At 47.7% G+C, this 18137-nt stretch overlaps 1 protein-coding gene across 1 annotated transcript in view; it reads right to left on the bottom strand.

Moving 5' to 3' along the window:
- LOC140693124 (uncharacterized) overlaps window positions 1-18137 on the bottom strand; it is an 843637-nt gene that overhangs the window by 553154 nt on the left and 272346 nt on the right. The window lies entirely within an intron of this gene.

Genomic DNA, 18137 nt, shown 5'->3' with positions numbered 1-18137 from the left:
TAGGTGAAGGACGGCTTTCACACACACTTATCTCTCAGAACTGAGCATGTGGAGAGACGTTCGTTCAATCCAGCACAAAGGGAACGGGTTGCAGGAGAAACCCTTACTCTGGATTCTCAGTCGGTTTCCTTAGTTCCGGTTTGAAGTGCCTGCCGTTTTCACTGTAAAACCGAGTTGGAGCTCTGTACCCTCCCCATAATATGTATGGAGTGGAGTTGGCAACTGAAAAGAAATTTGTGTTCCCTTCAAGTAGGTGAAGGACGGCTTTCACACACACTTATCTCTCAGAACCTGAGCATGTGGAGAGACGTTCGTTCATCAGCACAAAGGGAACGGGTTTGCAGGGGAAACCCTTACTCTGGTTTCTCAGTCGGTTTCCTAGTGCCGGTTTGAAGTGCCTGCCGTTTTCACTGTAAAACCGGGTTGGAGCTTGTACCTCCCCATATATATGTATGGAGTGGAGTTGGCAACTGAAAAGAAACTTTGTGTTCCCTTCAAGCTAGGTGAAGGACGGCTTTCACACACACTTATCTCTCAGAACTGAGCATGTGGAGAGACGTTCGTTCATCCAGCACAAAGGGAACGGGTTGCAGGAGAAACCCTTACTCTGGATTCTCTAGTCGGTTTCCTAGTGCCGGTTTGAAGTGCCTGCCGTTTTCACTGTAAAACCGAGTTGGAGCTTGTACCTCCCCATATATATGTATGGAGTGGAGTTGGCAACTGAAAAGAAACTTTGTGTTCCCTTCAAGCTAGGTGAAGGACGGCTTTCACACACACTTATCTCTCAGAACTGAGCATGTGGAGAGACGTTCGTTCATCCAGCACAAAGGGAACGGGTTGCAGGAGAAACCCTTACTCTGGATTCTCAGTCGGTTTCCTAGTGCCGGTTTGAAGTGCCTGCCGTTTTCACTGTAAAACCGAGTTGGAGCTTGTACCTCCCCATATATATGTATGGAGTGGAGTTGGCAACTGAAAAGAAACTTTGTGTTCCCTTCAAGCTAGGTGAAGGACGGCTTTCACACACACTTATCTCTCAGAACTGAGCATGTGGAGAGACGTTCGTTCATCCAGCACAAAGGGAACGGGTTGCAGGAGAAACCCTTACTCTGGTTTCTCAGTCTGTTTCCTAGTGCCGGTTTGAAGTGCCTGCCGTTTTCACTGTAAAACCGAGTTGGAGCTTGTACCTCCCCATATATATGTATGGAGTGGAGTTGGCAACTGAAAAGAAACTTTGTGTTCCCTTCAAGCTAGGTGAAGGACGGCTTTCACACACACTTATCTCTCAGAACTGAGCATGTGGAGAGACGTTCGTTCATCCAGCACAAAGGGAACGGGTTGCAGGAGAAACCCTTACTCTGGTTTCTCAGTCGGTTTCCTAGTGCCGGTTTGAAGTGCCTGCCGTTTTCACTGTAAAACCGAGTTGGAGCTTGTACCTCCCCATATATATGTATGGAGTGGAGTTGGCAACTGAAAAGAAACTTTGTGTTCCCTTCAAGCTAGGTGAAGGACGGCTTTCACACACAATTCTCTCTCAGAACTGAGCATGTGGAGAGACGTTCGTTCATCCAGCACAAAGGGAACGGGTTGCAGGAGAAACCCTTACTCTAGATTCTCAGTCGGTTTCCTAGTGCCGGTTTGAAGTGCCTGCCGTTTTCACTGTAAAACCGATTTGGAGCTTGTACCTCCCCATATATATGTATGGAGTGGAGTTGGCAACTGAAAAGAAACTTTGTGTTCCCTTCAAGCTAGGTGAAGGACGGCTTTCACACACACTTATCTCTCAGAACTGAGCATGTGGAGAGACGTTCGTTCATCCAGCACAAAGGGAACGGGTTGCAGGAGAAACCCTTACTCTGGTTTCTCAGTCTGTTTCCTTGTGCCGGTTTGAAGTGCCTGCCGTTTTCACTGTAAAACCGAGTTGGAGCTTGTACCTCCCCATATATATGTATGGAGTGGAGTTGGCAACTGAAAAGAAACTTTGTGTTCCCTTCAAGCTAGGTGAAGGACGGCTTTCACACACACTTATCTCTCAGAACTGAGCATGTGGAGAGACGTTCGTTCATCCAGCACAAAGGGAACGGGTTGCAGGAGAAACCCTTACTCTGGATTCTCAGTCGGTTTCCTAGTGCCGGTTTGAAGTGCCTGCCGTTTTCACTGTAAAACCGAGTTGGAGCTTGTACCTCCCCATATATATGTATGGAGTGGAGTTGGCAACTGAAAAGAAACTTTGTGTTCCCTTCAAGCTAGGTGAAGGACGGCTTTCACACACACTTATCTCTCAGAACTGAGCATGTGGAGAGACGTTCGTTCATCCAGCACAAAGGGAACGGGTTGCAGGAGAAACCCTTACTCTGGATTCTCAGTCGGTTTCCTAGGGCCGGTTTGAAGTGCCTGCCGTTTTCACTGTAAAACCGAGTTGGAGCTTGTACCTCCCCATATATATGTATGGAGTGGAGTTGGCAACTGAAAAGAAACTTTGTGTTCCCTTCAAGCTAGGTGAAGGACGGCTTTCACACACACTTATCTCTCAGAACTGAGCATGTGGAGAGACGTTCGTTCATCCAGCACAAAGGGAACGGGTTGCAGGAGAAACCCTTACTCTGGTTTCTCAGTCTGTTTCCTTGTGCCGGTTTGAAGTGCCTGCCGTTTTCACTGTAAAACCGAGTTGGAGCTTGTACCTCCCCATATATATGTATGGAGTGGAGTTGGCAACTGAAAAGAAACTTTGTGTTCCCTTCAAGCTAGGTGAAGGACGGCTTTCACACACACTTATCTCTCAGAACTGAGCATGTGGAGAGACGTTCGTTCATCCAGCACAAAGGGAACGGGTTGCAGGAGAAACCCTTACTCTGGATTCTCAGTCGGTTTCCTAGTGCCGGTTTGAAGTGCCTGCCGTTTTCACTGTAAAACCGAGTTGGAGCTTGTACCTCCCCATATATATGTATGGAGTGGAGTTGGCAACTGAAAAGAAACTTTGTGTTCCCTTCAAGCTAGGTGAAGGACGGCTTTCACACACACTTATCTCTCAGAACTGAGCATGTGGAGAGACGTTCGTTCATCCAGCACAAAGGGAACGGGTTGCAGGAGAAACCCTTACTCTGGTTTCTCAGTCTGTTTCCTAGTGCCGGTTTGAAGTGCCTGCCGTTTTCACTGTAAAACCGAGTTGGAGCTTGTACCTCCCCATATATATGTATGGAGTGGAGTTGGCAACTGAAAAGAAACTTTGTGTTCCCTTCAAGCTAGGTGAAGGACGGCTTTCACACACACTTATCTCTCAGAACTGAGCATGTGGAGAGACGTTCGTTCATCCAGCACAAAGGGAACGGGTTGCAGGAGAAACCCTTACTCTGGTTTCTCAGTCTGTTTCCTAGTGCCGGTTTGAAGTGCCTGCCGTTTTCACTGTAAAACCGGGTTGTAGCTTGTACCTCCCCATATATATGTATGGAGTGGAGTTGGCAACTGAAAAGAAACTTTGTGTTCCCTTCAAGCTAGGTGAAGGACGGCTTTCACACACACTTATCTCTCAGAACTGAGCATGTGGAGAGACGTTCGTTCATCCAGCACAAAGGGAACGGGTTGCAGGAGAAACCCTTACTCTGGTTTCTCAGTCGGTTTCCTAGTGCCGGTTTGAAGTGCCTGCCGTTTTCACTGTAAAACCGGGTTGGAGCTTGTACCTCCCCATATATATGTATGGAGTGGAGTTGGCAACTGAAAAGAAACTTTGTGTTCCCTTCAAGCTAGGTGAAGGACGGCTTTCACACACACTTATCTCTCAGAACTGAGCATGTGGAGAGACGTTCGTTCATCCAGCACAAAGGGAACGGGTTGCAGGAGAAACCCTTACTCTGGTTTCTCAGTCGGTTTCCTAGGGCCGGTTTGAAGTGCCTGCCGTTTTCACTGTAAAACCGAGTTGGAGCTTGTACCTCCCCATATATATGTATGGAGTGGAGTTGGCAACTGAAAAGAAACTTTGTGTTCCCTTCAAGCTAGGTGAAGGACGGCTTTCACACACACTTATCTCTCAGAACTGAGCATGTGGAGAGACGTTCGTTCATCCAGCACAAAGGGAACGGGTTGCAGGAGAAACCCTTACTCTGGATTCTCAGTCGGTTTCCTAGTTCCGGTTTGAAGTGCCTGCCGTTTTCACTGTAAAACCGAGTTGGAGCTTGTACCTCCCCATATATATGTATGGAGTGGAGTTGGCAACTGAAAAGAAAATTTGTGTTCCCTTCAAGCTAGGTGAAGGACGGCTTTCACACACACTTATCTCTCAGAACTGAGCATGTGGAGAGACGTTCGTTCATCCAGCACAAAGGGAACGGGTTGCAGGGGAAACCCTTACTCTGGTTTCTCAGTCGGTTTCCTAGTGCCGGTTTGAAGTGCCTGCCGTTTTCACTGTAAAACCGGGTTGGAGCTTGTACCTCCCCATATATATGTATGGAGTGGAGTTGGCAACTGAAAAGAAACTTTGTGTTCCCTTCAAGCTAGGTGAAGGACGGCTTTCACACACACTTATCTCTCAGAACTGAGCATGTGGAGAGACGTTCGTTCATCCAGCACAAAGGGAACGGGTTGCAGGAGAAACCCTTACTCTGGATTCTCAGTCGGTTTCCTAGTGCCGGTTTGAAGTGCCTGCCGTTTTCACTGTAAAACCGAGTTGGAGCTTGTACCTCCCCATATATATGTATGGAGTGGAGTTGGCAACTGAAAAGAAACTTTGTGTTCCCTTCAAGCTAGGTGAAGGACGGCTTTCACACACACTTATCTCTCAGAACTGAGCATGTGGAGAGACGTTCGTTCATCCAGCACAAAGGGAACGGGTTGCAGGAGAAACCCTTACTCTGGATTCTCAGTCGGTTTCCTAGTGCCGGTTTGAAGTGCCTGCCGTTTTCACTGTAAAACCGAGTTGGAGCTTGTACCTCCCCATATATATGTATGGAGTGGAGTTGGCAACTGAAAAGAAACTTTGTGTTCCCTTCAAGCTAGGTGAAGGACGGCTTTCACACACACTTATCTCTCAGAACTGAGCATGTGGAGAGACGTTCGTTCATCCAGCACAAAGGGAACGGGTTGCAGGAGAAACCCTTACTCTGGATTCTCAGTCGGTTTCCTAGTGCCGGTTTGAAGTGCCTGCCGTTTTCACTGTAAAACCGAGTTGGAGCTTGTACCTCCCCATATATATGTATGGAGTGGAGTTGGCAACTGAAAAGAAACTTTGTGTTCCCTTCAAGCTAGGTGAAGGACGGCTTTCACACACACTTATCTCTCAGAACTGAGCATGTGGAGAGACGTTCGTTCATCCAGCACAAAGGGAACGGGTTGCAGGAGAAACCCTTACTCTGGTTTCTCAGTCGGTTTCCTAGTGCCGGTTTGAAGTGCCTGCCGTTTTCACTGTAAAACCGGGTTGGAGCTTGTACCTCCCCATATATATGTATGGAGTGGAGTTGGCAACTGAAAAGAAACTTTGTGTTCCCTTCAAGCTAGGTGAAGGACGGCTTTCACACACACTTATCTCTCAGAACTGAGCATGTGGAGAGACGTTCGTTCATCCAGCACAAAGGGAACGGGTTGCAGGAGAAACCCTTACTCTGGTTTCTCAGTCGGTTTCCTAGGGCCGGTTTGAAGTGCCTGCCGTTTTCACTGTAAAACCGAGTTGGAGCTTGTACCTCCCCATATATATGTATGGAGTGGAGTTGGCAACTGAAAAGAAACTTTGTGTTCCCTTCAAGCTAGGTGAAGGACGGCTTTCACACACACTTATCTCTCAGAACTGAGCATGTGGAGAGACGTTCGTTCATCCAGCACAAAGGGAACGGGTTGCAGGAGAAACCCTTACTCTGGATTCTCAGTCGGTTTCCTAGTTCCGGTTTGAAGTGCCTGCCGTTTTCACTGTAAAACCGAGTTGGAGCTTGTACCTCCCCATATATATGTATGGAGTGGAGTTGGCAACTGAAAAGAAAATTTGTGTTCCCTTCAAGCTAGGTGAAGGACGGCTTTCACACACACTTATCTCTCAGAACTGAGCATGTGGAGAGACGTTCGTTCATCCAGCACAAAGGGAACGGGTTGCAGGGGAAACCCTTACTCTGGTTTCTCAGTCGGTTTCCTAGTGCCGGTTTGAAGTGCCTGCCGTTTTCACTGTAAAACCGGGTTGGAGCTTGTACCTCCCCATATATATGTATGGAGTGGAGTTGGCAACTGAAAAGAAACTTTGTGTTCCCTTCAAGCTAGGTGAAGGACGGCTTTCACACACACTTATCTCTCAGAACTGAGCATGTGGAGAGACGTTCGTTCATCCAGCACAAAGGGAACGGGTTGCAGGAGAAACCCTTACTCTGGATTCTTAGTCGGTTTCCTAGTGCCGGTTTGAAGTGCCTGCCGTTTTCACTGTAAAACCGAGTTGGAGCTTGTACCTCCCCATATATATGTATGGAGTGGAGTTGGCAACTGAAAAGAAACTTTGTGTTCCCTTCAAGCTAGGTGAAGGACGGCTTTCACACACACTTATCTCTCAGAACTGAGCATGTGGAGAGACGTTCGTTCATCCAGCACAAAGGGAACGGGTTGCAGGAGAAACCCTTACTCTGGATTCTCAGTCGGTTTCCTAGTGCCGGTTTGAAGTGCCTGCCGTTTTCACTGTAAAACCGAGTTGGAGCTTGTACCTCCCCATATATATGTATGGAGTGGAGTTGGCAACTGAAAAGAAACTTTGTGTTCCCTTCAAGCTAGGTGAAGGACGGCTTTCACACACACTTATCTCTCAGAACTGAGCATGTGGAGAGACGTTCGTTCATCCAGCACAAAGGGAACGGGTTGCAGGAGAAACCCTTACTCTGGTTTCTCAGTCGGTTTCCTAGGGCCGGTTTGAAGTGCCTGCCGTTTTCACTGTAAAACCGAGTTGGAGCTTGTACCTCCCCATATATATGTATGGAGTGGAGTTGGCAACTGAAAAGAAACTTTGTGTTCCCTTCAAGCTAGGTGAAGGACGGCTTTCACACACACTTATCTCTCAGAACTGAGCATGTGGAGAGACGTTCGTTCATCCAGCACAAAGGGAACGGGTTGCAGGAGAAACCCTTACTCTGGATTCTCAGTCGGTTTCCTAGTTCCGGTTTGAAGTGCCTGCCGTTTTCACTGTAAAACCGAGTTGGAGCTTGTACCTCCCCATATATATGTATGGAGTGGAGTTGGCAACTGAAAAGAAACTTTGTGTTCCCTTCAAGCTAGGTGAAGGACGGCTTTCACACACACTTATCTCTCAGAACTGAGCATGTGGAGAGACGTTCGTTCATCCAGCACAAAGGGAACGGGTTGCAGGAGAAACCCTTACTCTGGTTTCTCAGTCGGTTTCCTAGTGCCGGTTTGAAGTGCCTGCCGTTTTCACTGTAAAACCGGGTTGGAGCTTGTACCTCCCCATATATATGTATGGAGTGGAGTTGGCAACTGAAAAGAAACTTTGTGTTCCCTTCAAGCTAGGTGAAGGACGGCTTTCACACACACTTATCTCTCAGAACTGAGCATGTGGAGAGACGTTCGTTCATCCAGCACAAAGGGAACGGGTTGCAGGAGAAACCCTTACTCTGGTTTCTCAGTCTGTTTCCTAGTGCCGGTTTGAAGTGCCTGCCGTTTTCACTGTAAAACCGAGTTGGAGCTTGTACCTCCCCATATATATGTATGGAGTGGAGTTGGCAACTGAAAAGAAACTTTGTGTTCCCTTCAAGCTAGGTGAAGGACGGCTTTCACACACACTTATCTCTCAGAACTGAGCATGTGGAGAGACGTTCGTTCATCCAGCACAAAGGGAACGGGTTGCAGGAGAAACCCTTACTCTGGTTTCTCAGTCGGTTTCCTAGTGCCGGTTTGAAGTGCCTGCCGTTTTCACTGTAAAACCGGGTTGGAGCTTGTACCTCCCCATATATATGTATGGAGTGGAGTTGGCAACTGAAAAGAAACTTTGTGTTCCCTTCAAGCTAGGTGAAGGACGGCTTTCACACACACTTATCTCTCAGAACTGAGCATGTGGAGAGACGTTCGTTCATCCAGCACAAAGGGAACGGGTTGCAGGAGAAACCCTTACTCTGGTTTCCCAGTCGGTTTCCTAGGGCCGGTTTGAAGTGCCTGCCGTTTTCACTGTAAAACCGAGTTGGAGCTTGTACCTCCCCATATATATGTATGGAGTGGAGTTGGCAACTGAAAAGAAACTTTGTGTTCCCTTCAAGCTAGGTGAAGGACGGCTTTCACACACACTTATCTCTCAGAACTGAGCATGTGGAGAGACGTTCGTTCATCCAGCACAAAGGGAACGGGTTGCAGGAGAAACCCTTACTCTGGATTCTCAGTCGGTTTCCTAGTGCCGGTTTGAAGTGCCTGCCGTTTTCACTGTAAAACCGAGTTGGAGCTTGTACCTCCCCATATATATGTATGGAGTGGAGTTGGCAACTGAAAAGAAACTTTGTGTTCCCTTCAAGCTAGGTGAAGGACGGCTTTCACACACACTTATCTCTCAGAACTGAGCATGTGGAGAGACGTTCGTTCATCCAGCACAAAGGGAACGGGTTGCAGGAGAAACCCTTACTCTGGTTTCTCAGTCTGTTTCCTAGTGCCGGTTTGAAGTGCCTGCCGTTTTCACTGTAAAACCGAGTTGGAGCTTGTACCTCCCCATATATATGTATGGAGTGGAGTTGGCAACTGAAAAGAAACTTTGTGTTCCCTTCAAGCTAGGTGAAGGACGGCTTTCACACACACTTATCTCTCAGAACTGAGCATGTGGAGAGACGTTCGTTCATCCAGCACAAAGGGAACGGGTTGCAGGAGAAACCCTTACTCTGGATTCTCAGTCGTTTTCCTAGTGCCGGTTTGAAGTGCCTGCCGTTTTCACTGTAAAACCGAGTTGGAGCTTGTACCTCCCCATATATATGTATGGAGTGGAGTTGGCAACTGAAAAGAAACTTTGTGTTCCCTTCAAGCTAGGTGAAGGACGGCTTTCACACACACTTATCTCTCAGAACTGAGCATGTGGAGAGACGTTCGTTCATCCAGCACAAAGGGAACGGGTTGCAGGAGAAACCCTTTCTCTGGATTCTCAGTCGGTTTCCTAGTGCCGGTTTGAAGTGCCTGCCGTTTTCACTGTAAAACCGAGTTGGAGCTTGTACCTCCCCATATATATGTATGGAGTGGAGTTGGCAACTGAAAAGAAACTTTGTGTTCCCTTCAAGCTAGGTGAAGGACGGCTTTCACACACACTTATCTCTCAGAACTGAGCATGTGGAGAGACGTTCGTTCATCCAGCACAAAGGGAACGGGTTGCAGGAGAAACCCTTACTCTGGATTCTCAGTCGGTTTCCTAGTGCCGGTTTGAAGTGCCTGCCGTTTTCACTGTAAAACCGAGTTGGAGCTTGTACCTCCCCATATATATGTATGGAGTGGAGTTGGCAACTGAAAAGAAACTTTGTGTTCCCTTCAAGCTAGGTGAAGGACGGCTTTCACACACACTTATCTCTCAGAACTGAGCATGTGGAGAGACGTTCGTTCATCCAGCACAAAGGGAACGGGTTGCAGGAGAAACCCTTACTCTGGTTTCTCAGTCTGTTTCCTTGTGCCGGTTTGAAGTGCCTGCCGTTTTCACTGTAAAACCGAGTTGGAGCTTGTACCTCCCCATATATATGTATGGAGTGGAGTTGGCAACTGAAAAGAAACTTTGTGTTCCCTTCAAGCTAGGTGAAGGACGGCTTTCACACACACTTATCTCTCAGAACTGAGCATGTGGAGAGACGTTCGTTCATCCAGCACAAAGGGAACGGGTTGCAGGAGAAACCCTTACTCTGGATTCTCAGTCGGTTTCCTAGTGCCGGTTTGAAGTGCCTGCCGTTTTCACTGTAAAACCGAGTTGGAGCTTGTACCTCCCCATATATATGTATGGAGTGGAGTTGGCAACTGAAAAGAAACTTTGTGTTCCCTTCAAGCTAGGTGAAGGACGGCTTTCACACACACTTATCTCTCAGAACTGAGCATGTGGAGAGACGTTCGTTCATCCAGCACAAAGGGAACGGGTTGCAGGAGAAACCCTTACTCTGGTTTCTCAGTCTGTTTCCTAGTGCCGGTTTGAAGTGCCTGCCGTTTTCACTGTAAAACCGAGTTGGAGCTTGTACCTCCCCATATATATGTATGGAGTGGAGTTGGCAACTGAAAAGAAACTTTGTGTTCCCTTCAAGCTAGGTGAAGGACGGCTTTCACACACACTTATCTCTCAGAACTGAGCATGTGGAGAGACGTTCGTTCATCCAGCACAAAGGGAACGGGTTGCAGGAGAAACCCTTACTCTGGTTTCTCAGTCTGTTTCCTAGTGCCGGTTTGAAGTGCCTGCCGTTTTCACTGTAAAACCGGGTTGGAGCTTGTACCTCCCCATATATATGTATGGAGTGGAGTTGGCAACTGAAAAGAAACTTTGTGTTCCCTTCAAGCTAGGTGAAGGACGGCTTTCACACACACTTATCTCTCAGAACTGAGCATGTGGAGAGACGTTCGTTCATCCAGAACAAAGGGAACGGGTTGCAGGAGAAACCCTTACTCTGGTTTCTCAGTCTGTTTCCTAGTGCCGGTTTGAAGTGCCTGCCGTTTTCACTGTAAAACCGAGTTGGAGCTTGTACCTCCCCATATATATGTATGGAGTGGAGTTGGCAACTGAAAAGAAACTTTGTGTTCCCTTCAAGCTAGGTGAAGGACGGCTTTCACACACACTTATCTCTCAGAATTGAGCATGTGGAGAGACGTTCGTTCATCCAGCACAAAGGGAACGGGTTGCAGGAGAAACCCTTACTCTGGTTTCTCAGTCTGTTTCCTAGTGCCGGTTTGAAGTGCCTGCCGTTTTCACTGTAAAACCGGGTTGGAGCTTGTACCTCCCCATATATATGTATGGAGTGGAGTTGGCAACTGAAAAGAAACTTTGTGTTCCCTTCAAGCTAGGTGAAGGACGGCTTTCACACACACTTATCTCTCAGAACTGAGCATGTGGAGAGACGTTCGTTCATCCAGCACAAAGGGAACGGGTTGCAGGAGAAACCCTTACTCTGATTTCTCAGTCTGTTTCCTAGTGCCGGTTTGAAGTGCCTGCCGTTTTCACTGTAAAACCGAGTTGGAGCTTGTACCTCCCCATATATATGTATGGAGTGGAGTTGGCAACTGAAAAGAAACTTTGTGTTCCCTTCAAGCTAGGTGAAGGACGGCTTTCACACACACTTATCTCTCAGAACTGAGCATGTGGAGAGACGTTCGTTCATCCAGCACAAAGGGAACGGGTTGCAGGAGAAACCCTTACTCTGGATTCTCAGTCGGTTTCCTAGTGCCGGTTTGAAGTGCCTGCCGTTTTCACTGTAAAACCGAGTTGGAGCTTGTACCTCCCCATATATATGTATGGAGTGGAGTTGGCAACTGAAAAGAAACTTTGTGTTCCCTTCAAGCTAGGTGAAGGACGGCTTTCACACACACTTATCTCTCAGAACTGAGCATGTGGAGAGACGTTCGTTCATCCAGCACAAAGGGAACGGGTTGCAGGAGAAACCCTTACTCTGGTTTCTCAGTCGGTTTCCTAGGGCCGGTTTGAAGTGCCTGCCGTTTTCACTGTAAAACCGAGTTGGAGCTTGTACCTCCCCATATATATGTATGGAGTGGAGTTGGCAACTGAAAAGAAACTTTGTGTTCCCTTCAAGCTAGGTGAAGGACGGCTTTCACACACACTTATCTCTCAGAACTGAGCATGTGGAGAGACGTTCGTTCATCCAGCACAAAGGGAACGGGTTGCAGGAGAAACCCTTACTCTGGATTCTCAGTCGGTTTCCTAGTTCCGGTTTGAAGTGCCTGCCGTTTTCACTGTAAAACCGAGTTGGAGCTTGTACCTCCCCATATATATGTATGGAGTGGAGTTGGCAACTGAAAAGAAACTTTGTGTTCCCTTCAAGCTAGGTGAAGGACGGCTTTCACACACACTTATCTCTCAGAACTGAGCATGTGGAGAGACGTTCGTTCATCCAGCACAAAGGGAACGGGTTGCAGGAGAAACCCTTACTCTGGTTTCTCAGTCGGTTTCCTAGTGCCGGTTTGAAGTGCCTGCCGTTTTCACTGTAAAACCGGGTTGGAGCTTGTACCTCCCCATATATATGTATGGAGTGGAGTTGGCAACTGAAAAGAAACTTTGTGTTCCCTTCAAGCTAGGTGAAGGACGGCTTTCACACACACTTATCTCTCAGAACTGAGCATGTGGAGAGACGTTCGTTCATCCAGCACAAAGGGAACGGGTTGCAGGAGAAACCCTTACTCTGGTTTCTCAGTCTGTTTCCTAGTGCCGGTTTGAAGTGCCTGCCGTTTTCACTGTAAAACCGAGTTGGAGCTTGTACCTCCCCATATATATGTATGGAGTGGAGTTGGCAACTGAAAAGAAACTTTGTGTTCCCTTCAAGCTAGGTGAAGGACGGCTTTCACACACACTTATCTCTCAGAACTGAGCATGTGGAGAGACGTTCGTTCATCCAGCACAAAGGGAACGGGTTGCAGGAGAAACCCTTACTCTGGATTCTCAGTCGTTTTCCTAGTGCCGGTTTGAAGTGCCTGCCGTTTTCACTGTAAAACCGAGTTGGAGCTTGTACCTCCCCATATATATGTATGGAGTGGAGTTGGCAACTGAAAAGAAACTTTGTGTTCCCTTCAAGCTAGGTGAAGGACGGCTTTCACACACACTTATCTCTCAGAACTGAGCATGTGGAGAGACGTTCGTTCATCCAGCACAAAGGGAACGGGTTGCAGGAGAAACCCTTACTCTGGTTTCCCAGTCGGTTTCCTAGGGCCGGTTTGAAGTGCCTGCCGTTTTCACTGTAAAACCGAGTTGGAGCTTGTACCTCCCCATATATATGTATGGAGTGGAGTTGGCAACTGAAAAGAAACTTTGTGTTCCCTTCAAGCTAGGTGAAGGACGGCTTTCACACACACTTATCTCTCAGAACTGAGCATGTGGAGAGACGTTCGTTCATCCAGCACAAAGGGAACGGGTTGCAGGAGAAACCCTTACTCTGGATTCTCAGTCGGTTTCCTAGTGCCGGTTTGAAGTGCCTGCCGTTTTCACTGTAAAACCGAGTTGGAGCTTGTACCTCCCCATATATATGTATGGAGTGGAGTTGGCAACTGAAAAGAAACTTTGTGTTCCCTTCAAGCTAGGTGAAGGACGGCTTTCACACACACTTATCTCTCAGAACTGAGCATGTGGAGAGACGTTCGTTCATCCAGCACAAAGGGAACGGGTTGCAGGAGAAACCCTTACTCTGGTTTCTCAGTCTGTTTCCTAGTGCCGGTTTGAAGTGCCTGCCGTTTTCACTGTAAAACCGAGTTGGAGCTTGTACCTCCCCATATATATGTATGGAGTGGAGTTGGCAACTGAAAAGAAACTTTGTGTTCCCTTCAAGCTAGGTGAAGGACGGCTTTCACACACACTTATCTCTCAGAACTGAGCATGTGGAGAGACGTTCGTTCATCCAGCACAAAGGGAACGGGTTGCAGGAGAAACCCTTACTCTGGATTCTCAGTCGTTTTCCTAGTGCCGGTTTGAAGTGCCTGCCGTTTTCACTGTAAAACCGAGTTGGAGCTTGTACCTCCCCATATATATGTATGGAGTGGAGTTGGCAACTGAAAAGAAACTTTGTGTTCCCTTCAAGCTAGGTGAAGGACGGCTTTCACACACACTTATCTCTCAGAACTGAGCATGTGGAGAGACGTTCGTTCATCCAGCACAAAGGGAACGGGTTGCAGGAGAAACCCTTTCTCTGGATTCTCAGTCGGTTTCCTAGTTCCGGTTTGAAGTGCCTGCCGTTTTCACTGTAAAACCGAGTTGGAGCTTGTACCTCCCCATATATATGTATGGAGTGGAGTTGGCAACTGAAAAGAAAATTTGTGTTCCCTTCAAGCTAGGTGAAGGACGGCTTTCACACACACTTATCTCTCAGAACTGAGCATGTGGAGAGACGTTCGTTCATCCAGCACAAAGGGAACGGGTTGCAGGAGAAACCCTTACTCTGGTTTCTCAGTCGGTTTCCTAGTGCCGGTTTGAAGTGCCTGCCGTTTTCACTGTAAAACCGGGTTGGAGCTTGTACCTCCCCATATATATGTATGGAGTGGAGTTGGCAACTGAAAAGAAACTTTGTGTTCCCTTCAAGCTAGGTGAAGGACGGCTTTCACACACACTTATCTCTCAGAACTGAGCATGTGGAGAGACGTTCGTTCATCCAGCACAAAGGGAACGGGTTGCAGGAGAAACCCTTACTCTGGTTTCTCAGTCGGTTTCCTAGGGCCGGTTTGAAGTGCCTGCCGTTTTCACTGTAAAACCGAGTTGGAGCTTGTACCTCCCCATATATATGTATGGAGTGGAGTTGGCAACTGAAAAGAAACTTTGTGTTCCCTTCAAGCTAGGTGAAGGACGGCTTTCACACACACTTATCTCTCAGAACTGAGCATGTGGAGAGACGTTCGTTCATCCAGCACAAAGGGAACGGGTTGCAGGAGAAACCCTTACTCTGGATTCTCAGTCGGTTTCCTAGTTCCGGTTTGAAGTGCCTGCCGTTTTCACTGTAAAACCGAGTTGGAGCTTGTACCTCCCCATATATATGTATGGAGTGGAGTTGGCAACTGAAAAGAAAATTTGTGTTCCCTTCAAGCTAGGTGAAGGACGGCTTTCACACACACTTATCTCTCAGAACTGAGCATGTGGAGAGACGTTCGTTCATCCAGCACAAAGGGAACGGGTTGCAGGGGAAACCCTTACTCTGGTTTCTCAGTCGGTTTCCTAGTGCCGGTTTGAAGTGCCTGCCGTTTTCACTGTAAAACCGGGTTGGAGCTTGTACCTCCCCATATATATGTATGGAGTGGAGTTGGCAACTGAAAAGAAACTTTGTGTTCCCTTCAAGCTAGGTGAAGGACGGCTTTCACACACACTTATCTCTCAGAACTGAGCATGTGGAGAGACGTTCGTTCATCCAGCACAAAGGGAACGGGTTGCAGGAGAAACCCTTACTCTGGATTCTTAGTCGGTTTCCTAGTGCCGGTTTGAAGTGCCTGCCGTTTTCACTGTAAAACCGAGTTGGAGCTTGTACCTCCCCATATATATGTATGGAGTGGAGTTGGCAACTGAAAAGAAACTTTGTGTTCCCTTCAAGCTAGGTGAAGGACGGCTTTCACACACACTTATCTCTCAGAACTGAGCATGTGGAGAGACGTTCGTTCATCCAGCACAAAGGGAACGGGTTGCAGGAGAAACCCTTACTCTGGATTCTCAGTCGGTTTCCTAGTGCCGGTTTGAAGTGCCTGCCGTTTTCACTGTAAAACCGAGTTGGAGCTTGTACCTCCCCATATATATGTATGGAGTGGAGTTGGCAACTGAAAAGAAACTTTGTGTTCCCTTCAAGCTAGGTGAAGGACGGCTTTCACACACACTTATCTCTCAGAACTGAGCATGTGGAGAGACGTTCGTTCATCCAGCACAAAGGGAACGGGTTGCAGGAGAAACCCTTACTCTGGTTTCTCAGTCTGTTTCCTAGTGCCGGTTTGAAGTGCCTGCCGTTTTCACTGTAAAACCGAGTTGGAGCTTGTACCTCCCCATATATATGTATGGAGTGGAGTTGGCAACTGAAAAGAAACTTTGTGTTCCCTTCAAGCTAGGTGAAGGACGGCTTTCACACACACTTATCTCTCAGAACTGAGCATGTGGAGAGACGTTCGTTCATCCAGCACAAAGGGAACGGGTTGCAGGAGAAACCCTTACTCTGGTTTCTCAGTCGGTTTCCTAGTGCCGGTTTGAAGTGCCTGCCGTTTTCACTGTAAAACCGAGTTGGAGCTTGTACCTCCCCATATATATGTATGGAGTGGAGTTGGCAACTGAAAAGAAACTTTGTGTTCCCTTCAAGCTAGGTGAAGGACGGCTTTCACACACACTTATCTCTCAGAACTGAGCATGTGGAGAGACGTTCGTTCATCCAGCACAAAGGGAACGGGTTGCAGGAGAAACCCTTACTCTAGATTCTCAGTCGGTTTCCTAGTGCCGGTTTGAAGTGCCTGCCGTTTTCACTGTAAAACCGATTTGGAGCTTGTACCTCCCCATATATATGTATGGAGTGGAGTTGGCAACTGAAAAGAAACTTTGTGTTCCCTTCAAGCTAGGTGAAGGACGGCTTTCACACACACTTATCTCTCAGAACTGAGCATGTGGAGAGACGTTCGTTCATCCAGCACAAAGGGAACGGGTTGCAGGAGAAACCCTTACTCTGGTTTCTCAGTCTGTTTCCTTGTGCCGGTTTGAAGTGCCTGCCGTTTTCACTGTAAAACCGAGTTGGAGCTTGTACCTCCCCATATATATGTATGGAGTGGAGTTGGCAACTGAAAAGAAACTTTGTGTTCCCTTCAAGCTAGGTGAAGGACGGCTTTCACACACACTTATCTCTCAGAACTGAGCATGTGGAGAGACGTTCGTTCATCCAGCACAAAGGGAACGGGTTGCAGGAGAAACCCTTACTCTGGATTCTCAGTCGGTTTCCTAGTGCCGGTTTGAAGTGCCTGCCGTTTTCACTGTAAAACCGAGTTGGAGCTTGTACCTCCCCATATATATGTATGGAGTGGAGTTGGCAACTGAAAAGAAACTTTGTGTTCCCTTCAAGCTAGGTGAAGGACGGCTTTCACACACACTTATCTCTCAGAACTGAGCATGTGGAGAGACGTTCGTTCATCCAGCACAAAGGGAACGGGTTGCAGGAGAAACCCTTACTCTGGATTCTCAGTCGGTTTCCTAGGGCCGGTTTGAAGTGCCTGCCGTTTTCACTGTAAAACCGAGTTGGAGCTTGTACCTCCCCATATATATGTATGGAGTGGAGTTGGCAACTGAAAAGAAACTTTGTGTTCCCTTCAAGCTAGGTGAAGGACGGCTTTCACACACACTTATCTCTCAGAACTGAGCATGTGGAGAGACGTTCGTTCATCCAGCACAAAGGGAACGGGTTGCAGGAGAAACCCTTACTCTGGTTTCTCAGTCTGTTTCCTTGTGCCGGTTTGAAGTGCCTGCCGTTTTCACTGTAAAACCGAGTTGGAGCTTGTACCTCCCCATATATATGTATGGAGTGGAGTTGGCAACTGAAAAGAAACTTTGTGTTCCCTTCAAGCTAGGTGAAGGACGGCTTTCACACACACTTATCTCTCAGAACTGAGCATGTGGAGAGACGTTCGTTCATCCAGCACAAAGGGAACGGGTTGCAGGAGAAACCCTTACTCTGGATTCTCAGTCGGTTTCCTAGTGCCGGTTTGAAGTGCCTGCCGTTTTCACTGTAAAACCGAGTTGGAGCTTGTACCTCCCCATATATATGTATGGAGTGGAGTTGGCAACTGAAAAGAAACTTTGTGTTCCCTTCAAGCTAGGTGAAGGACGGCTTTCACACACACTTATCTCTCAGAACTGAGCATGTGGAGAGACGTTCGTTCATCCAGCACAAAGGGAACGGGTTGCAGGAGAAACCCTTACTCTGGTTTCTCAGTCTGTTTCCTAGTGCCGGTTTGAAGTGCCTGCCGTTTTCACTGTAAAACCGAGTTGGAGCTTGTACCTCCCCATATATATGTATGGAGTGGAGTTGGCAACTGAAAAGAAACTTTGTGTTCCCTTCAAGCTAGGTGAAGGACGGCTTTCACACACACTTATCTCTCAGAACTGAGCATGTGGAGAGACGTTCGTTCATCCAGCACAAAGGGAACGGGTTGCAGGAGAAACCCTTACTCTGGTTTCTCAGTCTGTTTCCTAGTGCCGGTTTGAAGTGCCTGCCGTTTTCACTGTAAAACCGGGTTGTAGCTTGTACCTCCCCATATATATGTATGGAGTGGAGTTGGCAACTGAAAAGAAACTTTGTGTTCCCTTCAAGCTAGGTGAAGGACGGCTTTCACACACACTTATCTCTCAGAACTGAGCATGTGGAGAGACGTTCGTTCATCCAGCACAAAGGGAACGGGTTGCAGGAGAAACCCTTACTCTGGTTTCTCAGTCGGTTTCCTAGTGCCGGTTTGAAGTGCCTGCCGTTTTCACTGTAAAACCGGGTTGGAGCTTGTACCTCCCCATATATATGTATGGA

Source organism: Vicugna pacos, unplaced genomic scaffold (assembly GCF_048564905.1).
Source record: "Vicugna pacos unplaced genomic scaffold, VicPac4 scaffold_19, whole genome shotgun sequence".
NCBI classification, from domain to species: domain Eukaryota; kingdom Metazoa; phylum Chordata; class Mammalia; order Artiodactyla; family Camelidae; genus Vicugna; species Vicugna pacos.
The sequence above is the reverse complement of the archived record's forward strand: the minus strand, read 5'-3'. Positions and strand labels throughout refer to the sequence as shown.